Genomic DNA, 12,920 nt, shown 5'->3' on the forward strand with positions numbered 1-12,920 from the left:
CGCCAAACCACGTGGATTGAAGGAGGTTTTGAGAAAATTCGGTGCTCTTAATCCCCAAAGGAAGCAACGATTTTAACTTCAAAACCTCGATGGGCAAGATAAGTTTTAGAGGTTTGCCAGAAGCAACACCCTTCTTGGATGAGGAGCAAAACAACGATTACTATCTCCTCCTCCTCCCTCCATCCTCCTGCTCCTTTCATCCTTTTCTCCTCCTCCTCCATCCTTCTCCTCCTCCATCCTCTTCCTCCTTTCATCCTTCTCCTCCTCCATCCTCCTCCTCCTTTCATCCTTCTTCTTCTCTTCCTCCATTCTTCTCCTCCTCCTCCACCATCCTTCTCCTCCTCCTCACTCCATCCTCCTCCTCCTTTCATCCTTTTCTTCTCCTCCATCCTTCTCCTCCTCCCTTCATCCTTCTCCTCCTCCATCCTCCTTTCATCATTCTTTCTTCTTCTCTTCCTCCATTCTCCTCCTCCTCCACCCCTCCTCTCTTCATCCTTCTTCTTCTCTTCTCCTCCTCCATTCTCATTTCTTCTCCCTTCCTCCTCCTCCATCCCTCCTCCCTTCATCCTTCTCCTCCTCCATCCTCCTCCTCCTTCTTCTTCTCTTCCTCCATTCTCCTCCTCCTTCTCCTCCACCACCCCTCCTCCCTTCATCCTTCTCCTCTTCTCCTCCTCCATTCTCATTTCATCCTTCTATTCCTCCTCCGCTTTCTCCTCCTCCATCCTTCTTATTCCTTCCTCCTCCCCATCCCTCCTCCCTTCATTCTTCTCCTCCATCCTCCTCCTCATCTTTCTTCTCTTCCTCCATTCTTCTCCTCCTCCACCCCTCCTCCCTTCATCCTTTTTCTTCTCCTCCATTCTCATTTCATCCTTCTCCTCCTCCTTTCTCCTCCTCCATCCTTCTCTTATCCCTTCCTCCTCCTCCATCCCTCCTCCCTTCATCCTCCTCCTCCTCTTCTTCTCCTCCCCCTCTTTCTCCTCCTCTTCCACTTATAACCTGGGTATCGGAGAATCTCCATAGACAACAAGCTGAGCTTGCTGACGTCTTATCCACTCAACATTCGTGGTTTAATCTGAATCGGTTAGTAATGGGGACGAGCCCAAAGGTCAGAACAATTGGACTGTTTTCTCTTCTCTGCCTCTCCTAAATCAGCCAAGGCGGGTCTGCTGATTTGAAAAACCAGCCCAAACAACGAAGGGGGGGAAACTGGCTTAACAAAGATGTGACAGGATACCAATTTTCCAAAATTTTACTGAAGATCACAGGCGCAGCAATTTGGCAGCTCCGTAACGCCTCTCAGAGAAATAGACCGACGGAGGCATAAAAGTTGATTTTTCAAAGATACAAATGTGTGTATGTACACACACACACACACACACACACACACGTAGGCCTGTCAGTGATACTTCATACATCTTCCTGTGGGTGGGGAAGCTGATTTCCAACAGCTGCGGTGGAGCTGGGTTGTGTGGGAGGAAATAGATTGTGCGACAAAAAGTGAGATCCAACATTTCTGCCACTAGACTTCCGTCTATTTGCATTCTGCCACACGCTGTATTAAAATATTGTGAAAGCTGGTAGGAGAAATAATTTCCGTCGGTAAAACATGCCAATTTGTATCAGGATGAAAATATGTCTCCCTTTGCTAAGAGGAGTGACTGCGTTAGCCCTTTTGCTGCAAAGGAAGGAAGGAAGGAAGGAAGGAAGGAAGGAAGGAAGGAAGGGAGGAGAGAGACATGTAGGAGGGAGGGAGGAAGAGAATTAGATAAAGTACTCTCAGGATAATCATTCCCTTCCTTCCTTCCTTCCTTCCTTCCTTCCTTCCTTCCTTCCTTCCTTCCTTCCTCTCTATTTCTTGCTTTCCTGTTTCTTACCCTCCTCCCTTTGTTCTAACCACTCCTTCAATCCCTTCCTCACTCACTCCTTCCCTTGTCTATTAAATTTCCCATCCAGTCATCTTTCATTCTGGGAGCAAGGAGAAGGAAGGGAAGAGAAGGAGGAAGGAGAGGAAGGAAAGAAGGAAGGGAAGGAGGGAGGTTGAGAGGAGGGAGGAGAGGAAGGGAGGGAGGGAGGAAGGAAGGAAAGAAGGGAGGGAAGAGTGGAAGGAAAGAAGGGAGGGAGAAAAGAGAGGGAGGAAGGAGAGGAAGGAAAGAAGGGAGGGAGGAGAGGAAGGGAGGGAGGAAATAAGGGAGGGAGGGAGGAGAGGAAGGAAAGAAGGGAGGGAGAAAGAGAGGGAGGAAGGGAGTGGATGGAAAGAAAGAAAGGAGGGAGGGAGGAGAGGAAGAAAGGCAGGGAAGAAAGAATGAAAGGAGGGAGGAGTGGAAGGAAAGAAGGGAGGGAGGGAGAAAGAGAGGGAGGGAGGAGAGGAAGGAAAGAAGGGAGGGAGGGAGGAGAGAAGGAAGAGAGGGAGGAAGGAAAGAAGGGAGGGAGGGAGAAAGAGAGGGAGGAAGGAGTGGAAGGAAAGAAAGAAGGGAGGGAGGAGTGGAAGGAAATAAGGGAGGGAGAAAGAGAGGGAGGGAGGAGAGGAAGGAAAGAAGGGAGGGAGGAAGAGAGGGAGGGAGGAGAGGAAGGAAAGAAGGGAGGGAGAAAGGAGTGGAAGGAAAAAAGGGAGGGAGGGAGAGAGGAAGGAAGGGAGACAAGGAATGAGTGAGGAAGGGGAAATACAGAGAAAGAAACTTAGACTCACTCCACCTTAATTATGCTAGATACAAGTTGAGCTGGAGAATTATTCTGGTGGGCGTTTAAGGGTCTCTTTGCAATGCAGCCTGGTGAGAAAAGATCTTTCCAGTAATCCAGGAGGATCTCCTCTCCTGATTTTGCTTGCCTTAAATGGCTTGACAGGTTAGTACACAATAATGAGAAACCCTACATTTCTTTATCCCCCCAAGGGTCTGGTGTATATGAAGTGCCATCAACCTAGAGACCTCTGGAAGAAAGACAGAAAATCCCAAGGCATCTATATAAAAAGCTGCTTATCTCCCCTCCTTATTTTCCTTCAAACATCTCAGAAGATAAAGACCCAAAAGATGAAAAGGGATCATCAGCAGAGGATCATCGGGGAAATAACTGTTATCTTAAATCCATTCGTGTCCAGATATCTTCACTGTCCCAAAAAGGAACAGCTCTGTGATCCCAAAACTGGCCAACGGTCAGCTCCTCGGATGCCCAAGGCAAGCAGGGCTTACCCAACTTGACCACGCTCAACACAAGCGTCGTTCGATTTTTGTGGCAGGCAAGTAACAATTGTGGTCCTGGAAGAGGAGCCTTTCCATGTTCTTCGTCCTCTCCCTGAAAGACTCTTGAAATTTCTTTGAACTCAACTGTTCCATCACCCCAAATAACTGGCAAATTTGCACACCGAGGAGAACCGCAGACCTCTCTCTGTTAATTATACCTTCACGGAAATAAAGGCAACTGTGTTGGTCCAATTATCTAATAGAAACTTTCTTCTCTTTCCGCTCCAAAAGGGTTAGAAAGAAAGCTGGTTATTTACCCATGAAAAGGGAAGAAATAGCAATGGCAACAGCCCTTAAGACTTATACACCGCTTCATAGTGCTTTTACAGCCCTCTCTAAGTGGTTTGCAAAGTCAGCCTCTTGCCCCCCAACAATCTGGATCCTCATTTTACCCCCCTCGGAAGGACAGAAGGCTGAGTCAGAGAGCCGAGGTGGCGCAGTGGTTAGAGTGCAGCACTTCAGGCTACTTCAGCTGACTGCAGTTCTGCAGTTCGGCTGTTCAAATCTCACCGGCTCAGGGTTGACTCAGCCTTCCATCCTTCCGAGGTGGGTAAAATGAGGACCCGGATTGTTGGGGGCAAGAAGATGAGGAGAAGCAGAAGAAGAGAAGGAGAAGCAGAAGAAGCGGAGGAGGAGGAAGAAGAAGAGGAGAAGCAGAAGAAGAAGAGGAGGAGGAGAAGCAGAAGAAGCGGAGGAGGAGGAGGAAGAAAAGGAGGAAGACAAGGAGAAGCAGAAGAGGAGGAAGAAGAGGAGGAGGAGAAGCAGAAGAAACAGAAGAATGAGGAGAGGAGAAGTAGAAGAGGAAAAGGAAGTAGTAGTAGTAGTAGTAGTAGTAGTAGTAGTAGTAGTAGTAGTTGTTGTTGTTGTTGTTGTTGTTTCACTTCTCATGGCAGATCTTCCACCAGAAGTGATGAAGCTTCTCAGACGAGAAGCGAAACCCCTTCCAAGAAAAACGAAGCTCAGAGGCCTCTTGAAAATGCACCTTCGGGTCTTTCTGACCACGAGTTTTAATTCTACCCTTTGAAAACCTGTCCTCCAACGTCCGACTTCGTTTTTTCATCCCGCCGACGTTAGAAGGCCGGCGAGGTTCGTTCTATGATCCCTTCCTTCTCCTTCCTGGCTAGAACGTGTCCCTTCCACCTCCGGGACGGAAGGATTGAGAAGAGAAAAGGATCGGATGGGTTGCAATTACTTTATAAAAACCTCCTCTCCACGTTTAAATAACCAATCATTTCGGAGCAGGGCACCATTTCATACCTGAGCTGTTGCTTCTAGTCGAAAATCAGAGACGGGGAAAGTATAACATCTAATAAAAGGGCAGGGGGGGGCATAAAACCTAATCAGCTCTGCGAAACTGCCATGTCATTATAGGCTGCCCTCCAGGTACGGCTAACCAATGGATGTTTTCCTCCCGACAACGTCTTTTTCTGCAATCTTTCTCCCCCCCCCCCCCGACGCTTCCTCGGGGGCTGGGGAGTAACGGTGTGTTTATAGAACGGGCTTTAATAGACCACAGCCCCGGTCTCATCGCGTGTGTTTGATTGACTTCCCTGGGAGAGAGGTTAGCAAAACACAATTTCCGATTGCAAAGTGTTGTGTGTGTGTGTGCCTGTGAGTGTGTGTTGGGGGCATGGGGGGGGGTTGGTGACGATCACCCGGCCAATTTCTCAGGAAGGAAATTTCCACCGAATTCACAGAATTTGCTTCCTAGACACACAAAAAAAACCGTCTGTTGCCCTTTAGACTCTGCATTTATTATACCGGTAGTTCTTGGCTTCCAATTGCCCGTTTAGTGACCGTCCCCAGTTACGACGGTGCTGGGGGGAAAAAAGAGCGAGGACCGCTTTCCACACTTACAAAGAGCCGAGGTGGCACAGTGGTTAGAGTGCAGTACTGCAGGCCACTTCAGCTGACTGCTATCTGCAGTTCGGCGGTTCAAATCTCACTGGCTCAAGGTTGACTCAGCCTTCCATCCTTCCGAGGTGGGTAAAATGAGGACCCGGATTGTTGTTTGGGGGCAATATGCTGACTCTGTAAACCGCTTAGAGAGGGCTGAAAGCCCTATGAAGCGGTATATAAGTCTAACTGCTATTGCTATTGCTATTACGATCGTTGTGGGTAGCACCGCCTTGGGCCACTCGATCAATATTCAGACACTTGACAACTTGACTCAATATATATGACAATCGCTTGTGAGAGTCTGGAAACCTTTCAAGGACATTTGAACAGGTGTGGAGAAGGCGGCAGATGGTTCCCCCAACAAAGAAAACTTGTTTGCATGAGCTACGTGGGAGCCCGGGGGTTTGGCTGGGGGGGAAAAATCATTGTTAAATACTATGCTCTGATTCCTGAGTTCCAGAGTTAGTTTTACTTCGCCTTTACTATGCTGTGCATTCAATAAGCGGTGTGCTTTTTAGAAATGACATGATCCTGGACTATTTATCTGGGCACTAAAGCTGGATGTTGACAGCTGGTTTATATTTATAAACTCAGATAAAAGTGGGATACCCACTACAGATTTTGATGGAAGCTTTTTCATTTTAATATCTGCAGAGAGAGGAGAGAGAAAACGGCATTTATGGGGGAGGGGTTTAGTTTATTCAGACATCTACATTCTGAACTGCAGGGGAAGAATCCAAATACTCTCTCCTCCCCTCCTTTCCCTCCCTTTCTCTCCTTCTTCCCTTTCTTTCTCCCTCTCCCTCTCTCTCCCTTTCCCTCTCTCCCCCTCGTTCCCGTACAATAAGGGTAGAAGTAGTATTTCTGTGTTCGCTCTCTCCCCCTTTCCCTCCCTTAATTTCCTTCACCCTTTCCTTCTCCCCCTCTCTCTCTTTCCCTCTTCCCCCTCTTCAGTGGTGGGTTTCAAATTTTTTTAGAACCTCTTCTGTAGGTGTGACCTGCTTCGTAGGAGTGGCTTGCCAGCCATGTGACTGGGTGGGAGTGGCTTGCCAGCCATGTGACTGGGTGGGCGTGGCCAACTTGCAAAATGTGAAACTCACTTAACAACGCTCTTGCTTAGCAACCAAAATGTTGGCTCAGAAACTCTGGCATTTGAAGCACGCAAGTCTTAAAGCTGTCAAGTTACAAGACCCTCGCAACCCTAACCCTTTAGGAAAAAAAAACCCCAGGGGTGTTCAAACTTGACAGCTTTAAGACCTGTGGACTTCAACCCCCAGAATTCCTCCTCCAGTCATGTTGGCTCAGAAACTCTGGCATTTGAAGCACGCAAGACTTAAAGCTGTCAAGTTACAAGACCCTCGCACCCCTAACCCTTTAGGGAAAAAAAAAACCAGGGGTGTTCAAACTTGACAGCTTTAAGACTTGTGGACTTCAGCTCCCAGAATTCCTCCTCCAGTCATGCTCAGGAACTCTGGCATTGAAGTGTGCAAGTCTTAAAGCTGTCAAGTTACAAGACCCTTGCAGCCCTAACCCTTTAGGGAAAAAAACCACAGGGGTGTTCAAACTTGACAGCTTTAAGACTTGTGGACTTCAACTCCCAGAATTCCTCCTCTCGTTCTTCATCTCGATGATGTGCGGACGGGCGGGGGGAGGGAGCTGGAACCGGTTCTAAACGTCACTGTAGATTTATGGAACCTCTTCTATAGAAGAGGCTAGAACTGGCAGGAACCCACCCCTGCCCCTCTTCCTCTTCCTCTCTCCTTCTCTCCCCCTCTCCCGTACAATAAGGGTAGTAGTATTTCTGCGTGCGCTCTGTCTCGCTCTCCTTTCCCTCTCTCTCTCTCTCTCTGTCCCTTTCCCTGTGCCCTTCTCTCTCTCCCTCCTCTCCCATACAATAATAGAAGTAGTATTTCTGTGTTCTCTCTCTTTACGTATATGTTTATGTAAAAATATGTGGAAATGTACTTCGAAATCAACAAAGCATAAGGGAATGTTAAATGCGCTGCAAGGGTTTGACATCAACAATCAATCCGACTCCCCAGGAAGAGGCAAATCAACAAATGTAGCCTCTCCAGCATCCTTCTTTTCTGAAGATTCACCGCTGTTCTAATTGACTGCCGCCGAAACAAGTTAAGTCTATAAACAGGAGACAAGATAACACAATGGAACAAACCGGAGGGCGTAAAGTTAGTAGTAAATTGGGGTGGGGGGTTGGAGTTAGGGAGGAAGAGGATGAGCTACTGAAGGAACATGGGAAGCCACTATAAGGAATCAGGGGAAGACCGAAAGAATTCGGAAGCTGTACACAACGCCTTAGGGGGACGTGGTGGCTCAGTGGCCAAGACGCTGAGCTTGTCAATCAGAAAGGTCGGCAGCTCGGCGGTTCGAATCCCTAGCGCCGCATAACGGAGTGAGCTCCCGTTACTTGTCCCAGCTTCTGCCAACTTAGCAGTTCGAAAGCAGATGCAAGTAGAAGAATAGGAACCACCTTTGGTGGGAAGGTAATAGCGCTCCGTGTGCCTTTGGCGTTGAGTCATGCCGGTCACATGACCACGGAGACGTCTTCGGGCAGCGCTGGCTCTTTGGCTTTGAAACGGAGATGAGCACCGCCCCCTGGAGTCGGGAACGAGTAGCACATATGTGCGAGGGAACCTTTACCTTTAGATAACTTTCTTCACTATACAAGGCAGTCGGTAAGCGAAGACTGCGTACAAATGGATCCCCAGGAAACTCTTTTGAAGTTTAGAAAGAAAGAAAGAAAGAAAGAAAGAAGAAGAAAGAAAGAAAGAAGGAAGGAAAAAGAAAGAAAAAAGGAAGGAAGGAAGAAAGAAGGAAGGAAGAAGGAAAGAAGGAAGAAAGGAAGAAGGAAGGAAGGAAGGAAAGAAGAAAAACGAAGGAAGAAAGAAAGAAAGAAAGAAAGAGGGAGGGAAAGAAAGAAAAAAGGAAGGAAGGAAGAAAGAATGAAAGAAGGAAGAAAGGAAGGAAGGAAAGAAGGAAGGAAGGAAGAAAGAAAGAAAGAAAGAAAGAGGAAGGAAGAAAGGAAGAAAAAAGGAAGGAAGGAAGGAAGGAAGGAAGAAGGGAGGAAAGAAAGAAAGAAGGAAAGAAAGGAAGGAAGGAAGGAAGGAAGGAAGAAAGGAAGGAAGGAAAGAAAGAAAGAAAGAAAGAAAGAAAGAAAGAAAGAGGAAGGAAGAAAGGAAGAAAAAAGGAAGGAAGGAAGGAAGAAGGGAGGAAAGAAAGAAAGAAGGAAAGAAAGGAAGGAAGGAAGGAAGGAAGGAAGAACAGGAAGGAAGGAAGGAAGGAAGGAAGGAAGGAAAGAAAGAAAGAAAGAAAGAAAGAAAGAAAGAAAGAAAGAAAGAAAGAAAGAAAGAAACTAACTGTCAATCGGGGTTAAAAGCCTGGCCGGATATTAATCCTATCAGGGCTTCCTTTTGTAAACCCCACTTGGATTTATCCTGGTAATCCGGAGTGAAGCCTTGGGGGGTCAAACTCGGACCGATTGGAGAAGTGCAGCAGGGAGCATGTTATCTCCAGCCACCGCTTTGTGCGTAGCCAGGCGTAACACCTGTCCAGATGCTGATACGGGTTTCGTTGCAAGGAGAACTTTCCCGAGGCTGCAAAGTCTTCGGGACCCCATCCGACCTCCCCCATTCCCCTCTAATCCCAAAACCTTTGCAGAGGGGAGGAGGAGGAGGAGGACTGTGGGGTCCTTGGTGCTCTCTGAGCTTGGTCTTCTTCTGGCGGATCCAGATAGCATCATCAGTGCTAGTAGGGTGTGGAGTTCACTCTCGTTTTATATGCCAGTTTATAGTAGTTTATATTTATAAATAATGTATAAAATGAGAGTAAACCACACTCCCTCCTAGCACTGATGATGTTACTTAGTTCGGTTATGAAATGTTTGCAAGAAAGCAAGCAGGCTCAGAGGACATCAAAGATCCCATAGTCCTTTCCACCCCCTGCTTCTCCTCCTCCTCCTCCTCTATCTGCAAATCCCACTCCCTTCTCACACTGATGATGTTACCTAGCTGGGGAATGAAACGCCTGCAAGAAAACAGCCAAGCTCAGAGAGCACCAAGGACCCCAGTTTCCCTCCTCCTCCTCTCCACCTCCTCCTCCTCCTCCACTCTGCAAAGCCCACTCCCTTCTCACACTGATGACGTTACCTAGTTCGGTCGTAAAATGCCTGCATAGAAATCAGCCAAGTTCAGAGAGCACCAAGGACCCCACAGTTTCCCTCCTCCACCTCCTCCTCCTCTCCACCTCCTCCTCCACTCTGCAAAGTCCACTCCCTTCTCACACTGATGACGTTACCTAGTTCGGTCGTGAAACGCCTGCATAGAAATCAGCCAAGTTCAGGGGGAAGCGAGGTTCCCCTCGTTTCAACCCTGAATCACAACCATCCTCCTTTAAGGAGGAAGATAACCGTCGGCTGCTGGAGGAACGGGGGGGGGGGGCTACTGATGATGTGGGTCCTGGATGAATCGAGTAATTCTCAATCCGTGGTTATCAGGAAGAGCACAATTTCTGTGCCCCTTGGAAATGAGAATTCTGCTCTGCTGCATTGCTCCACGAGACACGAGATTAAATTAAGCCCCCGATTCCACCGCTCGAGTGGTAGAAATGAAGCGAGCCAACTCAAGACCGCCAAGGAATGGACGCCAGGCGCGGGCACCAAGGAGAGGCCCGAGGGGGGGGCGCAGGGGATGATGGGATGCCTGATTGCCTTGTGGCCGTCAGAGAAGAAGTCGTCCGGGAAGACGCAGGGAGACTCCCGTCTGCACAATCCATTCAGGAGGAGATGCGTTTCCACGAAGCTGCTTTTCTGGATTCTTGTCACTCTTTTATGAATTTTTCTTTCTCCCCCCCCCCCTAAAAAAGAGGGCTCATGTATAAAACATCGCAGTGCTTCCTGAACAGATGCAATTTACTCTATTTCCGCGATATTAATAATGTGCGGCGGGAGGAGGAGGAGATGCAAGGTACTCAGCCGAAGACGAATGGAAATATTCTGTAGGAAAAACTGCGTTGTCCTCCATTAAAAAAAAAAAAAAAAGCGAGCTGGAGTGATGGGCTTATTTTTCTTTATTTCCAAACTCAACCACAGTCAGATCTAAATTCCTCTCTCTCCTCCTCCTCCTCTTCCGGATAATGCATAAAGAATGTTAAAAGGGTTAGGTGATGATATAACGACGTATTGATTTTAAACCAGATAACGAGTATTGATTTTAAACCAGAAATATTTGTGTTGGGAATCTTGCCTGAAACTTACAATAAAGAAAATATATATTTAATTATTCATGTACTAACAGCAGCCAGAATTGTGCGTGCACAATATTGGAAACGTTGAAGAGATTCCTACTGAAGAGAAGGGAAGTAGGAAAAGAGCCGAGGTGGCGCAGTGGTTAGGGTGCAGTACTGCAGGCCACTTCAGCTGACTGCTATCTGCAGTTCGGCGGTTCAAATCTCACCGGCTCAAGGTTGACTCAGCCTTCCATCCTTCCGAGGTGGGTGAAATGAGAGCCCAGACTGTGGGGGCGATATGCTGACTCTGTAAACCGCTTAGAGAGGGCTGAAAGCCTATGAAGTGGAATATAAGTCTAACTGCTATTGCTATTGCTAAATGTGCAGAAATGAATAGACTAACACTAGCAATTAAGGAGAAGGGAGAAACTGGTTATTTATATGACGCGGGAAGCATTTTACCAATGGTTAGAGAATTTTTTTAAAAAAGGAAATTGGAAATAAAGGAAAGAGGCAACAGGGAGAATGGAAAATACTTTAAGATAGAGATCAGAATAAAATGGCAACTGATAACATGAGAATAATCGTGTTTAGTGATTAAAGCAGAGTGGGTTTCAATCCAGCTGCGAAGGTCTTTTGATGTTTATATCACAAAGAATACGTTTCCCTCCCAATGAGATTCGTATCCAACCACCGGCCCCATGTTGATATGAATAACGAGCAAATATTTATATAAACCCAACAAGGATCAGGCCATCTGTGCCATCTGCACGCTCACTTCCAAGAGACGCAGTGGGTCTTTTCGCGAGATGTTCTCTCATCGTTACAGGCTCTTCTTCCCCCCCCCACATAAATGAACACCGAAAAATGCAGGAAAGGGGGAGATTAAAGGAATTCCCAACTGCCCTCTGACAAAAACAAAGACATGTGTATCAACAATGTACTTAGAGGACAGAGGCATCTGCGGAGAATAATGATTCTCGAATTCTGGCCATATGCTCCTCTGTTGATTTTAGGATTTCAAAGGGAAATGCAAATAGAGAGCACCAGCATTAGATGCGCACCGTCCTGGGTCTGCAGGAATCCACCCACTTGGTCAATGTTACTTAGCTATGTATTGGGTTAAGTCTGTGCGCTCCCACATCTCCCCACCAATTTGCCCCCAGAAACTCGTCCTTGCTTCCTTGAATTAGGAGGAAAAATTAAATTAGAAGGAAATTAACATGGCAAATAACTCAGCTAAGTCAATTAATGGCTCCATGGAAAAGTTTTCAGTCTGGTTTAGACGATGGCGGGTCTGTTATGGTTGCTAGAGGTTCCCAAAAAATGTGAAACTTGTGAACATCTCAAGGCAAATCACGGGAAGGTTACAAAAATATATATATCTCGCCACTGTCTCAGGCTTCCTCCTCTTTCTCTCTGCAAACCCCCACTCCCCTCTAGAGCTGATGATATTACCCAGTTGGGTCATGAGACATCTGCAAGAAAACAACCAAGCTCAGAGAGCATCAAGGAACCCACAGTCCTTCTACTTTCCTCCTTCCATCCCCTCCGCCACTCCTGCTCGTCTCTGCAAACCCCCACTCCCTTCTAGCACTGATAATGTTACCCAGCTGGGTCATGAAATGCCTGCAAGAAAACCACCAAGCTCAGAGAGCACCAGGGGATCCCACATTGGGTGTCTGCCTATGATTGTGTCCAATGCTCTAGGGGGGGAAAGTAATGCTTGTTATGTGCTCCATTTCCCAGTGGACTGTTGTCATATAACTCCTTGTGTAGGTGTGGCGGTCACCCATGGCCCAGTGCATAACAGGGCATGTGCAGCCACGCTGAACCACACAAGAGAAAACAAACTCCATAAACATCCTGATAGTTCATAACATAACATCCTAATAGTGCATAACATAACATCCTGATAGTTCGCTCTAGATGTGCCTTACCCAACGATGCCCAGGATTTGACCATATATAGACAGAACTTCCCTGAGCAGTAGATTAGCAATTGTAGTTTGACAGGCTGTCATAAATCACATGCTGATTGCTCCTCCTGCCTTTGTCCTATCTCAATAAAAGGGCTACCAGACCCCAATCTGGGTCGCCTCATCCCGAGAAAGCTCGTGTCCGTGTCTTTTCTCAACATTGGCCTCATGAGCGAACCACGGGTACTTCACAGTGGACTAAACTTTGCTCGCTCTTCCTACCACAAAAAGAAGCCATCATCCCCTTTAGGCACGAGCAAGCAATCGCTGGAGGAAGAAATCTCACCTCTAGTAAATATCTTGTAGGACCCCACTAGGCATCTCCCTTTAGAAGCAACTCTAGCTGAGTTCACCATGAGTGTTGAGGCCCATCTACATGTTGACCTTCCTCAGAAGCTGGTGCAGGACAGCGGCCTGAAATCCTTGTCATCTTGCCGAGTCTAGGTTTGGTAGATCAGCTGTGGGCAGGGGTCTCCAACCTTGGCAACTTGAAGCCTGGCGGACTTCAACTCCCAGAATTCCCCAGCCAGCTTGCATGACAATAGAGTGGCTTTCCTAGACTAGGG

The 12,920-nt window shown here is 47.4% G+C and overlaps 1 protein-coding gene across 1 annotated transcript in view; it reads right to left on the bottom strand.

Moving 5' to 3' along the window:
* Window positions 1-12,920, bottom strand: part of MAD1L1 (mitotic arrest deficient 1 like 1) — a 428,801-nt gene that overhangs the window by 233,725 nt on the left and 182,156 nt on the right. The window lies entirely within an intron of this gene.

This window comes from Thamnophis sirtalis, unplaced genomic scaffold, assembly GCF_051295495.1.
Source record: "Thamnophis sirtalis isolate CommonGarterSnake01/CBP01778 unplaced genomic scaffold, rThaSir2_p1.2 scaffold_14, whole genome shotgun sequence".
Classification (NCBI taxonomy): Eukaryota; Metazoa; Chordata; class Lepidosauria; order Squamata; family Natricidae; genus Thamnophis; species Thamnophis sirtalis.